Raw genomic sequence first — 21,260 nt, 5'->3', positions numbered from 1 at the left:
CACCCACACGTGGTGCCCGGCCTCCGGCCTCCACCAATGTTCGGGCCGGTCTCTCCCCCGGCCCGCCTGCCGCCCCCGCGCAGCTCCCTGCCTGCCCCGCAGCTCCGCGCTGCGGTCTCTGGCCGGCCGCTGCTACAAGGGAGAGGCGCCGGGGGCAGGCTGAGGCGGCTGCTTCGCCTGCGGGGGGAGAAGGGGAGGAGACACATGGCAGCCCCCCGTCCCCCTGGCAAGTGACTCTGGCTGGACCTCCCTGAGCAGCAGTCTGGAGGGGCTTGGGTGAGTGGTGGGGCGGCCGGGGCGGAGAATGTTACATTATATTCACTTATTGTCATGTTTTTATACAACCATATAGACTGCACAACATCACATCTACATCGGCTAACGTGAGTTTATGGCACATAAAGGGTAAGGGTTGCTTTATGGAAGGAAGGTGCATTCCCATGAAACATGGAGTGTTTATCGCAATGGACAAAACAACTGTCAATAAGACATGCTATTTAATTCAAACCCAAAGAGGCTCCAACAAGGAGCCACAATAACGTGTGTTTTCTTTTTCACAGGGCTGTGCGCTTTGGATGCAAAAACCAGCCCGGCACCAAGACAGATCAGTGAATATATAAATGAAGTGTCACCGTTAACACTCAGTCCAAAAGTTCTGTTTAACCGTGGTGTCAAGTAAATGTTGTCAGCAAGAAAAAACCTATATGGTAGTGATTTGAAAATGGAAAAAGAATAATTGTATTAAAACTAAGCAATTGTATAAAAGATTGAGATGCCCTTGATTAAAAACAAATCCAACAAGTAGCGTAGAGTTACATCTATTGAAAAGATTGTTTCACAATGTTTAGTTTATTAACATGCCCCAGTGAATGGGGTTTGATCAAAAATGGTTCCAAGCTATTGAGAGACATTATGGACAAATAAGGAAACTTTTAAAATGTGTGAGCCTGCCAAGGTGAAGCAGCAACGAAACCAAAAGCAGCTTGGAGGAATCGGCTTGGTGACAGATTTTTGGACTGGTGTGTCGCTCTGAAAGCAAGCTGACAGAGAGATGCTGTGGGAACATGACCAAGCATTTCAGCAGAAGCTAGCAGCAGAACTACTTGATCCATTACCTGAGCAAAGCTTTCAGCCAGAATTAGCATCTTAAGTATCTTATTTTGTAAAGCAACAGCTCAAAATACTATTAATAAAGAGCTTTTCACTTTTGTATGTAGTGCCGGTCCCCCCTCCCGTCCCCCCCCAATCCACCCAGTTATCTCCTTTAGCACCAGTCTCCTTACATGTTTTGATGGACAGGCCTGGGTTGTTCTGGATCCTGCTTCCCACTCAGCAGGATGTAACTTTTTTATTTTCTTCCCCTTTGAATTTATGTGGCGGTGCCTCCACCCCCCTCACTACTTCCTGGCAGCATCAGCAGGGCAGCTTGGGAGAAAAATTCTAAGCTCAGGATAACCCCCCCCTTACTTGCCTGATAGTTGGACACTCCCCAGAAATAACACAAACACACACAATATATTCAACACAGTAATTGTATTAAACAAGAGATAAATATAACATTACAGGGTAAAGCAGTAGTCTCAGGGTCACCAGAGCCCACACTGATAATACCCATGAATTTCCCATCACATGACCTGACATAGCAAATGTAAAATTAGTGTCCCGTTGCTATGCATATTTTGTAGGGGCCCTTAATGACCTGTGACCACGATATCTTAAGTGCACCAGCTGATGGGGTTCAGTAAAACCCAAAAGACTCACAAGTAGGATAAGGTGATAAGTCCCTGCACAGGTTTAATAAGCAGCAAGTAATACAATCCCCAACCCCCTGAGTTAAAGACACAATTCTGGGACTAGGGGGTCCCCGAACAATTTCCCTGAAGGTGAAAATTGTATTTATGGGTCAAGCATCATAAAGTGCCACAACTTCCCAAACGCAGAATGATTGAGATGCCGCCTGGTGGGGTGGGAGGAATGAGAATGGAAACTGGGGGAAGTTGTAGAGGGGGCTGGGAGCTCTTAGGGACAGGGGTGATTGGAGGGCGGTGAATAGCACAGGATGGAAGTTCAACAGAGGTACACCCTACCCTGTAAACTCAGTTATTTTGCCCTTATCCATGACCCATCCCCACCCCCAGCATCTTCTCTTCACCAGGGATGCTCCATGTGGCCTCAGCGCAAACTCATGGCCCTGGCACAGCCAGTGCTGCATCTGGTCACTCGGCCTCTGGGAGAGAAAGTGCCGTGAAAGGTCAAGATGCCACCTGCTGGCTTAGCCGTGGTGGAGCGGAGTCGACAGTCCATGGCTCTGTCTGCACTGGGCGCTACAGTCCCGTACGGCCCCCTGCAGGGGAAGCCCAAGCAGGAATTGATTCATCTGGAGACCTGGCTCACTCCTGTCCCCTGCAGTGAGGGTGTGTGTGCAGGTGGAGCAGGGGAGGGAGGATCTGATATACAAACCCCACACTGGGACGGAGGGGTTAAAAGACTAAACTGGGCCCGGCTAGGCACGCCCCCATCCCAAAGAGGGCTGCAACTGGAGACAGGGCTGAAAAGGGAGCAGCCCAGCTCAGAAGTGGGAGGTTGGGAGGAGCAGACCTACTCTGCAGCCTCCTGCAACAGGAGTCAGAGAAGCCTGGCTGAGACGCCGGGGACTGTGTGCTGAGCCCAGTTGGGGCTGAGGTTTGGTTTCCCTTTTATATTGTCTTTCTCTGTATCGGGGGCTGGAAGCGAAGAGAGCAGTGGTGCGAAGTGATGCAGGGAGAGTAATGCAGAGGGTCCACAACCCCCCCGCCCAAGGGGTCAATGCCGCTGACCCTCCTAAGGCCCTGGGTTGGAGCCTGGAGGACTGAGTGGGTCGGGGCTCGACTAGCACAATTCTCCCCCAGGTGAGTGGATTGTAACCATTGGGCCACCCAGCCCAAGGACCCTTCTACAGGGGCCAATGGGGATCACATCTGCAGGTGGCTTCCCACTGCCACGACCCCTATATCCCACCAGGCCTGAGCATGGAGCCCCTGGGATCTCATGCTAAGCAGGGCCAGGCTGGCTTGGTACTTGGCTGGGAGACCAAGAGCTGCAGCGTCGGGGCTCACCAGGGGGCACTCTCCCCTGCCGGTTAATGCTGTCCCCAGGGACCCCGTGCAGTGCTAGGGGGCTCTGTGCTGCAGGGAGACAGGTGGGGACTCAGGAGGGGGCGCTGTACTGCAGGGGGCATCACTCACCTGGCCTCCTCCTCAGGTACCAGCCCAGGGCCCCAACTTCCTGCACAGTGAGGATGCAGCTCTATCTGCTCTCTGCCCAATAAACCTGGGCTAGCAGATAGGGGGTGGGAGGCCCCAGGAGACATGAGGGGCACAGGGGTTTGGGGGGGGGGCCCATGGCGGTTCTGGTCAGACTGGTACCGCAACACGTCCTCACCATTGAGGGAATATCTGGTGACAGCTCGGACAGCACCAGTGGCATCGTCCAGCTCACAGGTCTTCAGGATCTGCATGTAGTAGGGCTCTGGGGGCAGAATGGCTGAGTGAGCAACTGAGCACAGAGCTGCCACCTGGGGCCAGAGTGGGTGAGAAGTTCTCATTCATAGAACCCAGGAGTCCTGACTCCCAGCATGCCCTGCTCTAACCCACTAGACTCTGCTGCCTCCTACACCCAGGGAGAAAATGGAAGAATCCAAGCCCCCCCCGCCACTCTAAACACTAGGTATCAGAGAAGTCCCTCCCCTCTGGTGTACCCTTCCCCCAGCGCTGAGAATGCAGGCACCTTGACTGCTGTGGGATAAGAAATGTGTGCGCTGATCAGGGTAGCCAACATGTGGATTGTGGCCAATTCCTGGGTCACAAGGTAGCAGAAGCTTGCAGGAGAGGGAGGATTGGCCCATGAGAGGGAGATTCCTGACGACAGGCTGATCTGCATGGACCAAGCTGGCCTGCTTTGGCATCACGTTTTGCTTGCCCTGCAGCATCTTAAGCAGTGAGTTAAGAAGTTGTGATATATCAGACACTGTGGTGTCATCCAGGAGCGCTGGAAGCTTCCTAAACTTGGGAGTCCACTAGTGCCTGAACCGTGGTCCTGCCCTCCCTTCCCCCGAGGCCCTGCTTCTGCACCCCCCTTTTAAAATGGATGGGGCTATTGCCCCTGCCCCTCTCCCCCGCATTCTGGCCACGCTGGTGTGATCTCGGCCTAATTCCTAGTACTCATCTCACAGAATGTGAGAGCAGATGACAGCGTCAGAGATCGGTGTCCAGGAGCTGGGATAGTTTTCCCTGATTTGGCTGAGCCTCTCAATCACTGCAGCAGTGGCAACACAAAAGCTGTTAATCAGCGTTGGAAGAACGTTAATCAGGAAATCGAAGGGTGCGTGGCTGACCACTTGTGCACCAAACAAAAAAAAGCTCTAACACACCCCTGTTGCTTGGAGATAGAGTATGTCTAGTGGGCAGGGATCTTTGTCCCAAACATAAAACTCTCTGTGTTTTGGAACAAACCCGGTCTCTGATTTCTCTTGCCACCCCTGCCACAAACTCCACCCATTGTGACACATGACCAGGAACACCAGGCCACGGTCACACAGTTGTTCTTCACTCCAGGCAATGCATGCGAGTCAGGTTATAGGATTGGGGAAGATTTCAGGGAGAAGCATTCCCTGCATGCGCTGATAGATGGGGAGCTGGGTACAGTAGTAGCAAGGGGACCAGGTTACAGTGAAAGGATCAGGGGCATGGCTGGGAAGGTATGCTGAAACAGGGCTTGTGGGGCCCAGCTGATGGTCTGGCCGTCTCAGTATGCAAATTGCAGGACATGATATGTACAACAGTTTAGCTGATCGCTAACTCCTACCAACAAGATCTCTTCTCCTGTTCAAAAGAACTAGGATGTTCAATGGCAAAACAAAACAAAAATGTTAATGCTGAATGAAGGTTGCTTGGTGGTATTGTCGTCGACTTGCAGAATGGTGAGATGAGCAAAACTCAAACGGCTGGAAACCAGGAAAGGCCCCAGGTTTGGTCGCCCCACTCCACTGTCCCTCTATCCTCTTTGTGCAATGCCTCACTACACACAACACACACTCTTGCTGGCCTTGGAACTAGCAGATCCAGGAGGTTTGAGATCCTGGCTGACATTCACACATTTAGCTAATTCCCAGAATGAATACCACATGTGGGCAATTGAAGAATGATGTCACAGCCTTTTACATAGAGAATTAGTAAGATCAGATTCTGTAGTCTTCTTCATACGCTGCAGGATGGATAGTCTCTTATGATATGTAAAAGAAGAGAGGGAACCCAAATGGCATAGCAAAACGTTTTTCAACCTCGAACAAGGTGGGTTTGTACACAGAGCTAATGGAGGGGAATCACCTGACTATAGGGTGCAATTGGAATGCTAGATAATATAGATACAAATCTGGCAATCCCATACCTCCAATTGCCTGGCATTTTTTAAAAGGTCTTTTGTGAGAACTAAGGCTGGTTTTTATCCCACATAAATTGCATGAGAAGCCTCTTTCTTTGAGAAAAGAGTAAGGTAGAGAACTTGAAAGGAAATAGGCTAATGAGATAAGTCATTCTTAGACAGATATTCATGCTGACTGTTTCTATTCTCCCCAGTAAGGATAGACGGAGGAGATCCCACCTCTCTACATCCTTGAAAATTTCTTTCAATATATAGGACAACTTTTAAAACCTGAACAATTTATTTCCTTGCTTACTTGCAAAGGAAAAGGTTGGAACTCAGAAGGATCTGGTCTTTTGGATATATCCATAGCTTTTGATTTATTCCAGTTAATGCAAAAATCAGAGATCTTTCCAAAAATATCAACTACATTCAGTATAAAAATGTCATTAGCATATAAACTGATTGTGTATTTTTTCCTGATTCTAATCATACCTTCGCTAGCTGAGTTTTGATGTATGTGCATTGCCAGTGGTTCAAGAGTGAGATTAAAAAGGAGGTCTGAGAAGGGACATCCCTGTTGTGTCCCTCTGTCAAGTTGAACTGTGGGAGAAATAACTCCATTAGTTGATAGTGAAGTGCAGGCAGAGTTGTAGAATACACTGATCCAATTCAGTAATATTGGCCCAAATCCAATTTTTTTTAGGACAGCCATTAGATCAGGCTACTCAACCCTATCTAATGCTTTCTTTCCATCTAGAGAGAAGGATATGGAGGGTCCATCTGACATCTGAGTTTGCTGGATCAAGTGAGTGATTTTTCTCATGTTATCAGCAGCCAATCTTCCTTTAATGTAACCAACCTGATCTGTGTGTATAACTGATGGGATGATGATGTTCAGTTGTGTCGCTAAAATTTTTACAATTATTATGCAATCTGTGCTCAATAGAGATATGAGGGCAGAAGTTGCCCCAGTTGCAACCATCTTTGTCCATCTTTAATATTCAAGTAATTAAAGCAGTTCTCATGTCACGAGACATCGCTATTTTTTGGAATGTTTCAGTGAAGACCTTTGAACAAATAGAAGAAACGTTTAAGAAATTAGCAAATGTTTTGTAGAAGTCTTCCATCCTAGGAATCTCTCGTCTTTCTTGAACAAATCTCCTTCTGTTTTATAATTAAGCTCAAGCTGTCTGTGATATACGGGCAAGGCACTATGGTAAAAATGGTAAACTGGGGTGCACCATTCTTTTGAGTGCCAAAGGACTGGGATTTCTCTGGGGATCCCATTATCAGGGACTGATGGTGGTAGGCAGCTGATAAAGCAGCTAGTATAAGCAAGAGTCCTTCTCTCTGGAGGCAAAGGGTAACAGGGTAACTGTGTGACACATCTTCCTGAGTACCCTGAGGATCATCTGGCCTTATGACGCACAGATATTTCCCCCCTTCGTCTCCACAGAAACCCCAACTCCCGGGCCTTTCCTGGCTCCCTTCTGCTTTCCTTCTTTTGCTTCCATTTTTACCCATCTGTAGATCCCAGATCAAGGAGAAAACCAAGAAAGTTCAATACCAACAACGTGGTGAACAGTGAAAATTTTATTCTTTATTCAGGCTCGACAAATTCTCTGCATTTTGGCAGCAGATTCAACCCCCCAAAAATCCCAAAGCAGAACTGAGGCCGCAGGTCATAATGAGAGAAGACTCAGAGAAGATGTAATGAAGTCATCTGCCTTGGTAACAAGATTTGGAGAGAAGCTGAGGAATGGGAAACACCTGAGCCGGTTTTTCAAGCTGGGAGGAGGGCACTGGGAAGCGCTAAACACAGATTTGAAGGGACTGAATTGATCCCATTGATTTTCAGGAGGCCAATGCAAGACTCAACCCAAGAAGCTCTCGCTCCTGCAGACACCCATGATGTTCATGAAAAACCCAGTCTGCACCTTCAGGCACCTAAATACCTTGAAAAAGCTGGCCCCATGTCAACTACATTTAGAGGAACTATACAAGATTGTGTCTGGGTTTTTTGATACTGATTGTTGCCCCCAGAAGTGATAGGGTTTGTCTGGCAGAAGAAGGAAAATGAATATGTGTGAGACTTGGAAACATTAAAAGAAATTATTTTTAAAAAGGGGGGGACCTGTCAAGGTTCCTTCCCCACTCTGAACTTTAGGGTACGGATGTGGGGGACCTGCATGAGAAGCTCTAAGCTCAATTAACCGCTTAGATCTGGTCTGGCTGCCACCACTCCCAAGCACTAATTCCCTTCCCTGGGTAGCCTTGAGAGACTTCACCAATTTCCTGGTGAACACAGATCCAAACCCTTTGGATCTTAAAACAAGGAGAAATTAACCATCTCCCCTTCTTCCTCCCAACAACTCCTGGTGGATCCAGATCCAACCCCCTTGGATCTAAAAACAAGGAAAAATCAATCAGGTATTAAGAAAAAGGCTTTTAATTAAAGAAAAGAAAGGTAAAAGAAAACCCTCTGGGAGAGATTAGCATACCAGCTACTCTCACAGACAACAGATTCCAAACACAGAGGATGTTCCCCCAGGGCAAAAACTTACACAAAAAATACCCAAATACCCAATTTGACTATTCCTCTAATTGCTCAAGACAGGTTACAAAGAAATAAACATAAACCTATTTATTCCCTTCACTAATATTCACTACTTAATAAGAGGCTGAATTCTGGAGCTTTCCCACTCCGGTCCAAAGTGAAAACTCAACAGACAAAGGGAACTTTTCTCCTTCCCTTTGAACCATCTTGTCCTCCCATGGGTTCCTCTGGTCAGGTGTCAGCTAGGCTAGGTGAACTTCTTAACCCTTTACAGGTAAAAGAGGCATTAACCCTTAACTATCTGTTTATGACAGGACCCAATTAATAGGCTGGGTTAGTGCAAAAATACAGTGTTTGGAATGACTAACCCATTAAGAGCCTCAGATAAGCAAAGAATGACAGAATGTTCATGAACCAGCGCCATCTACTGGATAGAGATGGAAGCAGCAGAGAAAGTAATAGATGAAATCTGAGCGCTGTTGGCAAGCAATCCTCTTATTTTCTATTGGACCTTGGACTCCATCCTCCAACGAACCCCAAAACAGGTTCTATAAACTGGCATCAGCATGGAGGACCTCGGAGTTTTGCTGAGCCTACCAGTGAAGTTGGAGAACTTAGAAGTGCTGCCAGACACTTGAACAAACCATGTGTCCTGCTCTCACCTATCCCAGGCTTACCAGGCTGAGAAAAAGTGGTGAGACTTCCTTTCAGAGACTGTGTTTCTTTAATCCCAGTAACAGGAAGTTCCCCTGTTGCACCTGCACTTTCTAGCAAGACCTCAAGGAAAAACATCTTGGATTTTCATAGACTCATAGAACCAGAGCGTTAGAAGGGACCACAGGGGTCATCTAGTCTAACCCCCTGCAAGATGCAGGATTTGTTGTATCTAAACCGTTTTAACTAAGCAATGTCATATGCGTGTTTCTCCTTCATCCATCCAACTCAATGGCCTAAGAGAACCTCTAACAATAACTTTAAGCAACTGCTTTTGATAATTTAAACTCTTTCAAACCCCCATGCTAGAAAGAGCAGGGACCAGGTTACCTCAGACAAAGTGTATCAGAGAATTACTTGAAGTGTGACAAATGTAGTTGAGATATTGAAGAACTGATTATTATAAATAAATGTAGTAAGAAATCTGACTGTGATTCGTATGGTACAGGTGCTGGGCCTCAACGCTGGTCTACCTACATCCATTGAGTGCCAGACTGCATGTGTAACATTCCTAGGACATTTTCTGTATCTAATCTTTGATCTATAACGCTGATGATTATATGCCTTGTTGACTGCAGCAGTACTGTTCAGGGTAAAAGCAGACCTGAGTAGAGCTTAGCATTAAAATGAGAAAGCTAACGCTCCCTGGAATCAATAAAAAGAAATGGGGGGACTCAGTGCTACCAGTACAATGACATGAGCTCCACTGATTCAGTCTCCGTCTCCATCCACCCCGATGTGCTGAACTTCTTGTCCAGGGGGATGACTCTCATAACGGGCGCCTCAACCGGTGGCTGAGAGTGCATCAAAACCCTGCACAATGACTCTGACTCTCCCATCACCTGGTCAGACAAGGTCACCTGCAAGGTGGGCTATGCCAAGCACCATATGTCCAGCATCGAGCACAATTGAAGGATCTCCGCTGAGATGTCCCTCAGGGCTCAAGCTCAACACACAGTTCCAGTTCTCCCTCAAGCCCAAGTACGGTGGGAGAAGCGTCCGCATGGAGTAGGAGGACTGGAACGAAGCCTGAGAAGAAGAGGATTCAATCCAGGTGACCCTGGAGCCCAAAAGGAACCTGTACATCTGGAAGTACCGCCTCAGCATAGGCCACAAGCCCATCTTGTTCTGCAGAGATGTCCAGTTCACCAAAGAAAACAACCCGCCAGAACACATCCCACTGCCTCCAGTCCCCTAAACGTCCAGGAGGATGGAGAATGCCAGCACCATGATGTTATTGTTGACATGTGTGTGTGAAATTTTCTGCTTTAGTTTGGCCCCTTTAGATCTTTCCCTGGCCTGCCCAAAATTTCTCCCAGCTCGTCCCGGCTGTATTACTGTATTAATCTAGCTTATTAATTGGGCTCCTGCCTTTTTTAAAGTAATTTCTTTTAAAGTTTCGAAGTCACACACACTGAGGGTGCTTCTGCCTATCAATAATTCAGTTTCCTTCCCATGCCAGACAATTCCTATCACTTACAGGAGACACTAATCAGTTTGAAAGAAAACAGACACAGTTGTGTATAGTTCCTCTAAATGTAGTGGACACGGGGCCAGATTTTAAAAAGTACTTAAGTGCCTGAAGGCTCAGATTGGCTTTTTAAGAACATTCATGTCTGCAAGAGCGAGAGCTTCTTGGGTTGAGTCTTGCATTGGCTTCCTGGAAATCAATGGGATTAAATCATTCCCTTCAAATCTGTGCTTAGCGCTTCCCAGCGACCTCCTCCCAGCTTGAAATCCCAGCTCATCCACTTCCCCTTTCCCAGCTTCTCTCCAAATCTCATTAGAAGGCTGATGATTTTATTACATCTTCTCTCTGTCTTCACTCATTATAGCCTACAGCCTGAATTGTGCTATGGGATCGTTCTGGGGTCGAATCTGCTGCTGAAACACAAAGTATTTGTCAAGCCTGAATAAAGAATTGATTTTTTTCCAGCAGTCACCAAGTTGTTGAGGTTGAATTTCCTTGTTTTTTCCCTATCTTTAGGGTCTATAGATGGGTAAAAAATCGAGGCAAATGAAGGAAAGTAAGAGGAAGCCAAGACAGGCCAGGAGTTGGGGTCTCTGTGGAGACAGGAGCCAAAAAGAAACATGGAAACTGGGAGGAAATTTGATGCTGTGAGAAATGAGCTTGTGGAGAGGAACAAAGAGACTTTGCAGGCCTCAGGATCTTCACGGGCCTTCAAGTGCTGAGGGACCTCAGGGTCTTCTAGTGTCAATGTCCTCAAGGGACTTCTGGGCCCAACAGGCTGCCCAGAATCAGCACTCGGAATCAAAACCAAGGCACAAGAGGGCACATCAGGGCAGGGCTCACAGGCTACCTTTTGCCTCCCATGTGGGTTTGGGTTTTTCCATAACCCACAGAATAAAATGGTCTCATTGTCTGAAGACCCAATGGAGAGGTTGTTTCCCTTTTGAAAATCGATTTCATTGCAAGCATTTAGACAGCTCCACAGGAAGAAATTGAGCTCCTGGGCTGAGACAGGGATCTTGGGAGGGGGACGGGGGGAGTATTCTCCAGGCTATGCTAGCAGGGCTGAGAATGGTCATAATGTTCCCTTCTGGCCTTAAAATCTGTGTGTCTTGAGCCAAGAGGGTGTCATAAATATACACAGGGCAGCTGTACTGAATTGCCTTACCTATACGGGGTTAATCAGTTCAATTAACCTAGTTGGCACCTGACCGGAAGAACCAATGGGGAAAGAAGATACTTTCAAATCTGGGGGTGGGGGGAGGGTTTGTTTGTGCTCTCTGTGTTTGTTCCCTCTCTGGATGGAGAGAGAGACCAGGCAGGTAAAACATCTCCTGAAAACATGCCTGAAATGATACATCTAAAATTACAGAAATTATAAGTAAGGGCAAGGAAATGCATTAGATTATCTTTTGTTTTAGCTTGTATTTTTCCCTATGCTAAGAGGGAGTTTTATTCCTGTTTTTTGTAACTTTGAAGCTGAGCCTAGAGGGGAATCCTCTGTGCTTAAATCTTTTTATTACCCTGTAAAGTTACCTTCCATCCTGATTTTGCAGGTGAGATTCTTTTACTTTTTCTTTAAATAAAGTTCTTCTTTTAAGGACCTGTTTGATTTTCAGTGTCCTAGAGACAAAGGGTCTGGTCGGTACTCACATTATTCTTGAGCCTCCCCAGGAAAAGGGGTGAAGGGGCTTGGGGGAATATTTTGGGGGAACAAGGACTCCAAGTGACCCTTTTCCTGAATTTTTCTGTAAATCACTTGGTGGAGGCAGCAATACCATCCAAGGACAAGGAAAGGATTTGTGCCTTGGGGAAGTTTTAACCTAATCTAGTAGAAATAAGCTTAGGGGGTCTTTCATGCGGGTCCCCACATCTGTACCCCAGAGTTCAGAGTGGGGAGGGAACCCTGACAAGGGGTGTGATGGTTCTCTGGGTAGCCTGGCCATCACGTTACCTCCTGCTCCTGGAGAGAGAGGATCTTGCATCTACCAGCTGGTTGTTGACTCCCTACCACCGCCAACCCAAGATGATGGGATCCCAACAGAAATCCCAGCCTTTAAGCATGCAAAGGAACGGTGAACTCCCAGTTTATGTGTTTTCCTTAAGCCCCCCATCTCTATATCACCGACACCATTTGGGTTCAATTATAAAACACAAGAAAATTTGTTCAAGAAAGACTAGAGATTCAAGTAAAAAACAGTGAGAGAGATGGGGACAAATGGGCCACATGTAAAACAAACATCATCACATGCTTTCTAGAGACCAAATATAGCTCACAAGTTCTCCTCCTGGCTAGAGATGCTTATCTCATTCATCATCTCCAGCATTTTCAACCAGGCCTTTTTGAGATCCCTTCTTTATGATGCAAATTCGCTGTCTGTTTACTTCCCAGGTGAAGGATGCCAGGGTGTCTCTCTGCCCTCCCCCCCAATATACCAGACAGACCTTTGGTCTTCACCCCAAAGTAGCCCCACCAGCGCTGTCAACCTCTTCTGTTAGTTTCCTTCTCAAGTCTCTGCCAGCTCTTCATTAGCAGTGTGAATTCACCAATTCCGAGGGACCATTGTGATCATCTCATCTGACCTCGCAAGCCAGAGAATGTCCCCAAAATAATTCCTTGAGCAGATCATTTAGAAAAACATCCAACCTTAATGTCAAAATAGTCAGTGATGGAGAATCCACTGTGACCCTTGGTAATTTTTCCCAATGGTTAATTACTCTCACTGCTTAAAATTTACACCTTATTTCCTGTCTGAATTTATGCAGCTTCAACTTCAAGCCATTGGATCATTTTAGACCTTTCTCTGCTCTATGGAAGAGCCCATTATGAAATATTAATTCCCCAGATAGCTGCTTATAGACTGTGATCAAGTCTCCCCTTAACCTTCTCTCTGTTAAGTTAAATAGGTTGAGCTCCTTGAGTCTGTCTCTATAAGGCAGGTTTTCTATTTCTAGCAGACTCTGATCATATGACATGGTCTCCACTAGAAAAGTGTCTTCCACACGCACATACACCTGTCCCCCATCTGGAGGAGTTCGTCTCAAGACAGGCTCCCTTTGACTGACCAGTTTTTAACAACAGACCGACAGGACATAGTTTGCAGCATATCTACAGAGCTCTTCCTCTATTTTCCATATGCACGTCTCACCATGGTTATGATGATGAGTAGGACACAGGCTTTCATTGGTGCCCTCTTACATGATTTGTTGGGGGGATTCAAAAGACTTTAATTAAATCAAAGTGTTTCACTCCACAGCAGGCTAAGCCCTTGTGGCCAACAGCAGAGAACAGGAGGGACCCAGGGGCACCAATGCCTGAGCCCTCTGCAATGGCAGGGGACTGATTCGCTGGCAGATCATCCCAGTAGGTGACACCTGCCAAGGTATGCCAACTGTCTAATCACACAAACCCAAACAGCCTTACCCCACCCCTTCCCTGCCCCTTCTCCGAGGCCCCCACCCTGCTCACTCCATCTCCCCTCTCTCTGCCGCTCGCTCACCCCCACCCTCACTCACTTTCACCAGGCTCTGGCAGGGGGTTGGAGGGTGGGAAGGGGTGCGGGCTCTGGGCTGGGGCCAAGGGTTTCGGAGTGGGAGAGGGGACTCTGGGCTGAGCCTGGGGCAGGGGGTTGGGATGCAGGAGAGGGTGTGGGGTGCAGGTTCTGGGAGGGAGTTTGGGTGCTGGAGGGGGCTCAGGGCATCAAGGTGCAGCAGGAGGTTTGGGGTGCTGGCTCCAGGAGGGGTTGGGTTGTGCCTTAGGAGGTAGGGAGGCTGCCTTAGCTCCACTGCACTGCTGGACTTTTAGCGACCCAAAATCCCTTGGTTTGGCTTCAGTAGCCTCCGGGAGATAGAGCCTGATCCCAGGAGACTCCTGGCAAAACCGGGAGGACTGGCAACCCTACACCTGCCCCACACTGAAGAGAAAGATGACCCTCTACCTCAGATCCCTGCCAATCTAACATGGGGGTGGGTGTTCCTTCCTCACCTCAATTCTGATGATCCTGAGCATGCCAGCCCAATGCATCCACCAGGCATCTCAGAGCTGTGACCCACCCAGTGCTTCTCCAGGTGTGGACGATCTCTGATCACTACGCTTCAAAGGAAAGTGAAAAAATATCCCAGGGAGTCAATGGGGTATCAAGGTAACTTGTCCTGCCTGACCCCTGCAAGGAAGGCCCTGAAGCATGAGATCAGATGGTAATAATAGTCTTTATACAGGGCTGCAAGTGTTATGAGCATGTTGAGCTGCACTGGTTTAGTTCCTTAACTTCCTTCCCCCCCAGGCCGCATGTCGCATTCCCACCTCCATGAGCCACCAACCCCCTGCCCTGGGGCTGGATGGGAGCCAGCGCCCTTTAGAGGGGAAAGTCCCTGTGACACATTCACTGACCATCTCACAAACTGGCGAATCTTCAGTCCCAATTGGTTATGTTCTGCTCCCCCACTGGAAATGTACAAACGGCTGCAGATAGGGATGGGCCAACAGGAGGTGACTGCAATACAGACCACACAGATAAGAGTCTGGCAGGGATACCATCCTCTGAGAAAGCATCTGTGACCCTGGCAGAGAGCAGGGCATGGGGGTGGACAGAACTAGGGACCGTTTAACAAGGATAAGGGGCTCAATTGACCCACAGAGGCAGGGTTAGGGGGTGGAAGCTGAAGTGGGAGAGGGGAGGTGGGATGGAGAGGGGACACTTTGGGGAAAGAGACAGGGTATTGTATGGGGGAGGTAGGAGGAGCCTGTTGGAGAAGGCGGAGTCAAAGGAAAGGGGGTGGGGCCACTGATGAGGTAATAAACGGCCCCCTTCAGTGTTTACACTCAGAATATTGCAGGGCTGGTTTTGTGCTTCTCTAAGGTCCGTCCATCTTGGTACGGCCCAGGAGCTCACTCCTGTCCCCAAGGGGGGCTGCCATCAGACAAGAGCATCTACCAGGTGGGAGTCTCAGCTGAAGCTTTGTGGGGTGAGCCCAGGACTCGGACAGCAGGGGGCTGTGAGTCAGGAGTGAGGGGCATCAGCAGAGCTGTGGGGGTGGGGGAGCTCAGGGCTGTGATACCAGAGGGCTATGGGTCAGGATCAAGGGGCACTGGCAGAGCTGGTGGTGAGGGCTGAGATCAGGGCTGGGATAACAGGGGGTTGAGGGTCGGGATTGAGGAAACTTTGGTGCCTTGTTTTCCTGTGAGCTCTATTCATGGACTCCTGGCTGGGCACAGAGTTAGACCTCGGGTTACTGTTGATATTTCCTCCCCTCTTTATCTCCACGCAGAGCAGCCCTTTGTACTTACGGGGTGAGACGGAGGAGAGGTGACCCAGTCACATAGATCAACAGCAGTAAGTGGGATCCCATGTGAGATGGGATCATCCTGGGGCAGGACCTTGGGCTTTCCCCTTCCTCCCTCCCTCAGGACAATGTCACCCCCCTGGAGATAGGGCTGCAGGGCACATCTAGGATACTTTACTGCAGGCACCTTCTAAGGCCACCCAATTCCTGTCCCAGATGCCTGGTCGCTGATGATATCAGGGGGTCATCAAACATCAAAGATTCATATAAGATCAGATGAGCCAATGTCAAATAACCACAGCTCCATTGGTGTCAATCGGCCAGCCCCCAGCTGGTGTATATCAGCCGTAGCTCCACTGGGGTGAGTGAAGAGGCGTCATTCTTGCTCCAGGTGTCACTGAAAAGTTTTTCCCTTCATAGAAACGGAGAAGTCCCCTGACATGTTCCAGTCCAACCCCACGTGCACATGATTTTCTCAAGCTGCCTTGATCCTTCTGCCAACTGCTCCCCTCTCTTCCCTCTGCTTTGTCCCCACCCCAGCACTCCAGGCCAGTCCCTGGATCACTGATCCTTTGGAAGGACTCCCTGGGCACAGAGATCTTCCACAACGACAGTGGAGACTGCATCGTCCGCTCTGACCTGGACTTCTACCTGCAGACAAAAGATTTCCTTGAGAGGGGGCATGACATCAAGATCTAGAGACTGCACTCTGCATGCCAGGACGGGAAGCACTATGTGGGCAGCAGGCAGGAATGCAATATCTACATCATCAAGGGCAGCTGCTACCAGGTGGCGAAGGACCAGAACAGAGATAAAGGAGCTCAGGTCTTGTGCTAACAGGACCCAGACTGGTCATAATGGTCCCTTCTGGCCTTAATATCTGTGCGTCATGAACCAAGTAGGGTGTGATGGTTCTCAGGGAACCCAGGCCTGTATGTCACCCCATTACCACCTGCCACCAGAGAGAGGGGGTCTTGTCTATACCAGGTGGTTGTTGGCTCCCTACCACTGCCAACCCCTGATGATGGGATTCCCATGAAAATCCCAGTCTTTGGACACCCCAGAGGATCAGTGTACTCGCATTTCACCTGTTTTACCTGAGCCCCCACCCTGTATCATGCACCCTTTTGGGGTTCAATTATAAAACACAAGGAACTTTGTTCAAGAAAGACTAGAGATTCAAATAAAAAACAGTGAGAGGAACAGGGAAAAATGGTACATGTAAAGCAAACATCACCACATGGTTTCTAGAGACCAAACGTAACTCACGAGTTCTCCTCCAGGCTAGAGAAACTTCTCTCCCGCAAAGTCATCTCCCACATTTTTGACCAGGCCCATTTGAGATCCCTTTTTGAGATGTAAATTCACTGCCTGTTTACTTCCCAGATGAAGGATTCCAGAATGGTTTTCTGCCTCCCCTAAATATACCAAACAGACCTTTGATTTTCACCCCAAGGTAGCCCCACCTCTTTGAATTGCCTATCCCCCAACAGTGGGATTGGATCAGTGCTAGCACCCCCTAGACGGGAAAGGCCCCATGATACATTGTCACCGTGCCTCAATGGGTCACAACTGAGAATACCAAATTCAGGACAAGCTGCTGAGAAATAGGGCAGGCACACCCCAAAATTTGTGGCTGTTCTCCCATAAGATATACAAAACCAGAAACAAAAGTAAACATCTGTTTCACCACACTGGCTAACAGGAAGTCAGAAATGCAGCCTCCTTAGGTATTCCAGTCTTGGATTCAACACCCAGGACTAGATTTAATGATGAGTGGTTCTTTTGATCCCAAAGGACCAGCCACCTACCAAGGTAAATATGTAATGCAGATCTTACCCAATAGTCACACTGTTGCCAATCCTTTAGTATCTAATATCTAAAGGTTTATTTAAAAAAAAGAATAGAAAGAGGTGAATGTTAAAGTTGTTTAAAAGAATCAGATACATACACACATTGCAAAGTTCTTGGATCAGGCTTGAAACAGTGATGGAATAAACGATTCGCTGATTAAGTCTCTGGTTGCTTCCAAATGATTCCGAAGGTCCTTGGTCCATAGGTTACAATGCTCCCATTAGTATAAGTGCATAGTCCAGAGGTTAGAGCAGGAAAGGGGGGAAATGGAGATGCTTCTAGGACCTTTTATAGCTTCTGCCCTGTGGAGGGAAACTTCATTGTCCTAAACAAATCCCTGAGTCTAGTTTGTGGAAAAGTGCAGGCACAAGACGGAGGATAGAGTCACATGCTCTAGTCACATGCCCTTGCATGCTTCGCTGAGTCATAGCAGGGGCCATTACCCATATTTCAGTTAGAACGTCCTCAGGAAGAGCCATCGGGTAGGGAGAAGCCTCTACATCATCAAGGGCAGCTGCTACCGGGTGGTGAAGGACCAGAGCACAGATAAGGGAGCTCAGATCTTTGTGCTGCATCCCAGGTGCCACGTTGGGGACCAGTACGGGAGGGCTGATTGGACCTTCTTCATCATTTTCCAAAACCAGGGTGAAATCCGCTGGGTGACTAATTTGAGCACAGATGAAGGAGAGAAACCTTCATCCTGCACCCTGAATGCCGCAAGGGGGTCTACTATTTTGGCATCAATCAGTACCTAGCCCTGATGAAGATGGATGAGAACTGAGGGGCTCATTTCTACCTCTACCCGGACGCAACCAAAGACAAGCTGGACTCCTTCTTCTCCATCCACCCTGACGTGCTGAACTTCTTCCCTGGGGACTCCTTAAGCGGCAGCTGAGAGTGCATCAAGACAGTGCACAACGAATCCGACTCCCCTATCACCTGGTCCAACAAGATCACCTGTAAGGTTGGCTACACCAAGGAGAAGATGTCCACCATCGAGCACAACTGGAGCATCTCTGCTGAGATGCCTCTCAGGGCAGGAGACCTTATCAAACTCATCACCCAGCTCCAGTTCTCCTTCAAGGTTGAGTACGGCAGCAGAAGTGTCCACACAGAACCGGAGGACTGGAATGAAGCCCAATAAGAAGAGTAGTCAATCCAGGTGATCCTGGAGCCCAAAAAGAACCTTGTTCTGCAGGGACATCCACTTCACAAAATAAAACAACCCACCCAACCGAACCCCACTGCCTCCAGTCCCCTAAGACCCCATGAGGATGGAGGATGCCAGCACCATGATGATATTCTGGATGCATGCATGTGAGCTTCTTTACTCTAGTAAAACCCCTTTAGGTATTTCCTGAGCTGCCCAAAATTTCACCCACCTCCTCCCAACTGTTTCTTCTCCTGTTCCCAGCTTTACCCAAATCTTCTTTGCAACAAAGGTGGTTTAATTAAACTTCCTTTCCTTCCTATTGTAACCAATGATTTTAGTTGATTGTTCATTTATTGTGTGATGCTATTGTGACGGGTTTGGCCACAGAGACCCCCCCCTTGGGACTGTCACCTGACGTGCTGAAATTATTTCTGAGCCCATTTTCCCTGCCAGCTTGGGACTCCATAACCCTGCCTTGTTGAGCCAGACAGGTTAGCCTGCCGCAACACAGACCCACACCCCCAAAGATGCAGACTTTAACCAAAAACTGCTCAGCAGGTCACCTATCTCCAGCACCCAGATACCCAGTTCCTAATGGGATCCAAAACGCAAATGAATCTGTTTTACTCTGTATAATGCTTCTACAAGGTAAACTCATAAATTGTCCTATATCTGTCCCATAACACTGATAGAGAGATATGCACAGCTGTTTGCTCCCCCAGGTATTAATCACTTACTCTGGGTTTATTAATAAACAAAAGGGATTTTATTAAGTATAAAAAATGGGATTTAAGTGGTTCCAAGTAATAACAGACAGAACAAAGTAAGATACCAAGCAAAATAAAATAAAACACACAACTCTACGCCTAATACATTAAGAAAATGAGTACAGGTAAATCTCACCCTCAGAGATGTTCCAACAAGCTTCTTTCACAAACTAGACTCCTTCCTAGTCTGGGCCCAATCCTTTCCCTGGTACAGTCCTTGTCAGTTCCAGCAGGCATCTTAGCTGAAAAGCAGGGGCTTTCTCATGACTAGGACCCCTTTTGTCCTGCTCCAGCCCCTTTTATAGTTTTGGCACAAGGCGGGAATCCTTTGTCTCTTTCTGGGTTCCCACCTCTCCTTCTAAATGGAAAAGCACCAGGTTTAAGATGGATTCCAGTATCATCTGACATGTTAACATGTCCTGTGTGACCCCCTCCATTCTTCCAGGGCTGGCCAGCATGTACACAGTGGAGGCTTACAGGTAAACAGAACCATTTACCGTCAATTGTCTTAGTCAATGTGAGCCATCAAGATTCTAAACTACCATTAATGGCCCACACTTTGCATAATTACAATAGGACCTCAGAGTTATACTTCATATTTCTAGTTTTAGATTCAAGAATGATACATACATACATATATGATGATCACACTTAGTAGATTATAAGCTTTGTAATGATACCTTACAAGAGACCTTTTGCATAAAGCATATTCCAGTTATATTATATTTACACTCATAAGCATATTCCCATAAATATTATGGAGTGCAACATCGCAGTTATGATTAACTAAGAAGTCGTGGCATATAGAATCATTTTATGCTAAATGGAGTTAAATTGTAGGATTCTAGAAGGATAAGATTGATCGGTAATTAGAAGGGATAAGTATGTATTATTAGATATCTCTGTAAGGAGGGCTGAAGAAAAGCTTGACATAATTTCGTGGCCAAAGACTGACCCTATGCCACGAGATTACAGGAAAAGATGTACCAGTTGGTGATATTGCGGAAAATGAACAGGAAGAGTAATTTTTTGCTTACAAGATACCTGGTAGTCACATTTTTCTAACACACGCCCTAACCACACTCTATGTATAAAGGCTAATGAGGTATAGTCAGAATCACGTTATAAAGGGAAGGTGCCCAGATTAGCAGGAACCGACCCTCTACTAATGATCAATACATGAAAGACTCATCAGACCCTAACACTGTCTCAGAGGATGTGAGTATAACTATATTTGTAACTTCTGCATAGGTCCGTATAGAATTTCTATATGCTTGGGTAATCATAACTTTAACTGTAACTTTAATAAAACTTGTAAAGAGACTAGCCCTTGTACTTGGGAATGTCTGTGCGGTCACTACCCTTGGCCTTTATGTGTTCCTAGAGACTCTCAATATGAAGCAAGTAGCAGAGGTGACTTTCCCTCATGGGCAGCGCATATCACAGGCCAGGGAAGGCTAAGCCTCCCCAAACAACCCAGCATGGCCCTGCTCACGCTTCGCTCCCAGACCCCCTCCAGCTTCTCGCTCTCTCCCCGGCCTGGGGCTAGGGTGGCCTATGACTGGGACTTGGGGTGGCTGGAGACAGTGCTCACACCACCTGGTGCTCTGGGGCTGGGGGCGGCACTGGGGCTATGCTGCCCACCCAGTGCTCAGGGGCTGGGGGTGCTTCGGCGGCCCAGGGCTGGGGCACAGGGGGGCCATTGGCCACAGTGGGGGGGTTCTGGGATGCAGTGGGAGAGGGGCGGGGCCTCAGGCACAAGGGGCAGGGCCGGCAGTTAGCCTCATCCAATGGGCGGTTCATCTACTGCCCATGCTTTCATTCTGTTAAGCTTGAAATTGTAGCCAACCAGAGCTGAACCCACAGTGGTGTAATTCCACACTACAAAATCCACTTTAAATAAAAGATGGCTGCACTATTATTCAGAGGGGTAGCTGTGTTAATCTGAATCTGTAAAAAGCAACAGAGGGTCCTGTGGCACCTTTAAGACTAACAGAAGTATTGGGAGCATAAGCTTTCGTGGGTAAGAACCTCACTTCTTCAGATGCAAGTAATGGAAAT

General features: G+C 47.8%; 1 protein-coding gene and 1 long non-coding RNA gene across 2 annotated transcripts in view; both read left to right on the top strand.

The window, feature by feature from the left end:
* Window positions 1-210: 210 nt before the first annotated feature.
* On the top strand, window positions 211-13,526 carry LOC117886141. The gene is made up of 3 exons (XR_004647887.1): window positions 211-276; window positions 6,158-6,205; window positions 13,400-13,526. It is a non-coding gene; the product is annotated as an uncharacterized LOC117886141 (long non-coding RNA).
* A 1,513-nt stretch (window positions 13,527-15,039) lies between these two features.
* The window catches only part of LOC117886337, a 12,895-nt gene continuing 6,674 nt past the window's right edge, over window positions 15,040-21,260 (top strand). Inside the window, exons 1-2 of the mRNA XM_034788044.1 lie at window positions 15,040-15,085; window positions 16,474-16,477. The gene's annotated coding sequence lies outside the window, so the exon portion shown is untranslated. The remainder of the gene's footprint in view (window positions 15,086-16,473; window positions 16,478-21,260) is intronic.

Source organism: Trachemys scripta, chromosome 12 (assembly GCF_013100865.1).
Source record: "Trachemys scripta elegans isolate TJP31775 chromosome 12, CAS_Tse_1.0, whole genome shotgun sequence".
NCBI lineage: Eukaryota > Metazoa > Chordata > Testudines > Emydidae > Trachemys > Trachemys scripta.
This window is presented reverse-complemented; position numbering and strand designations above follow the sequence as displayed.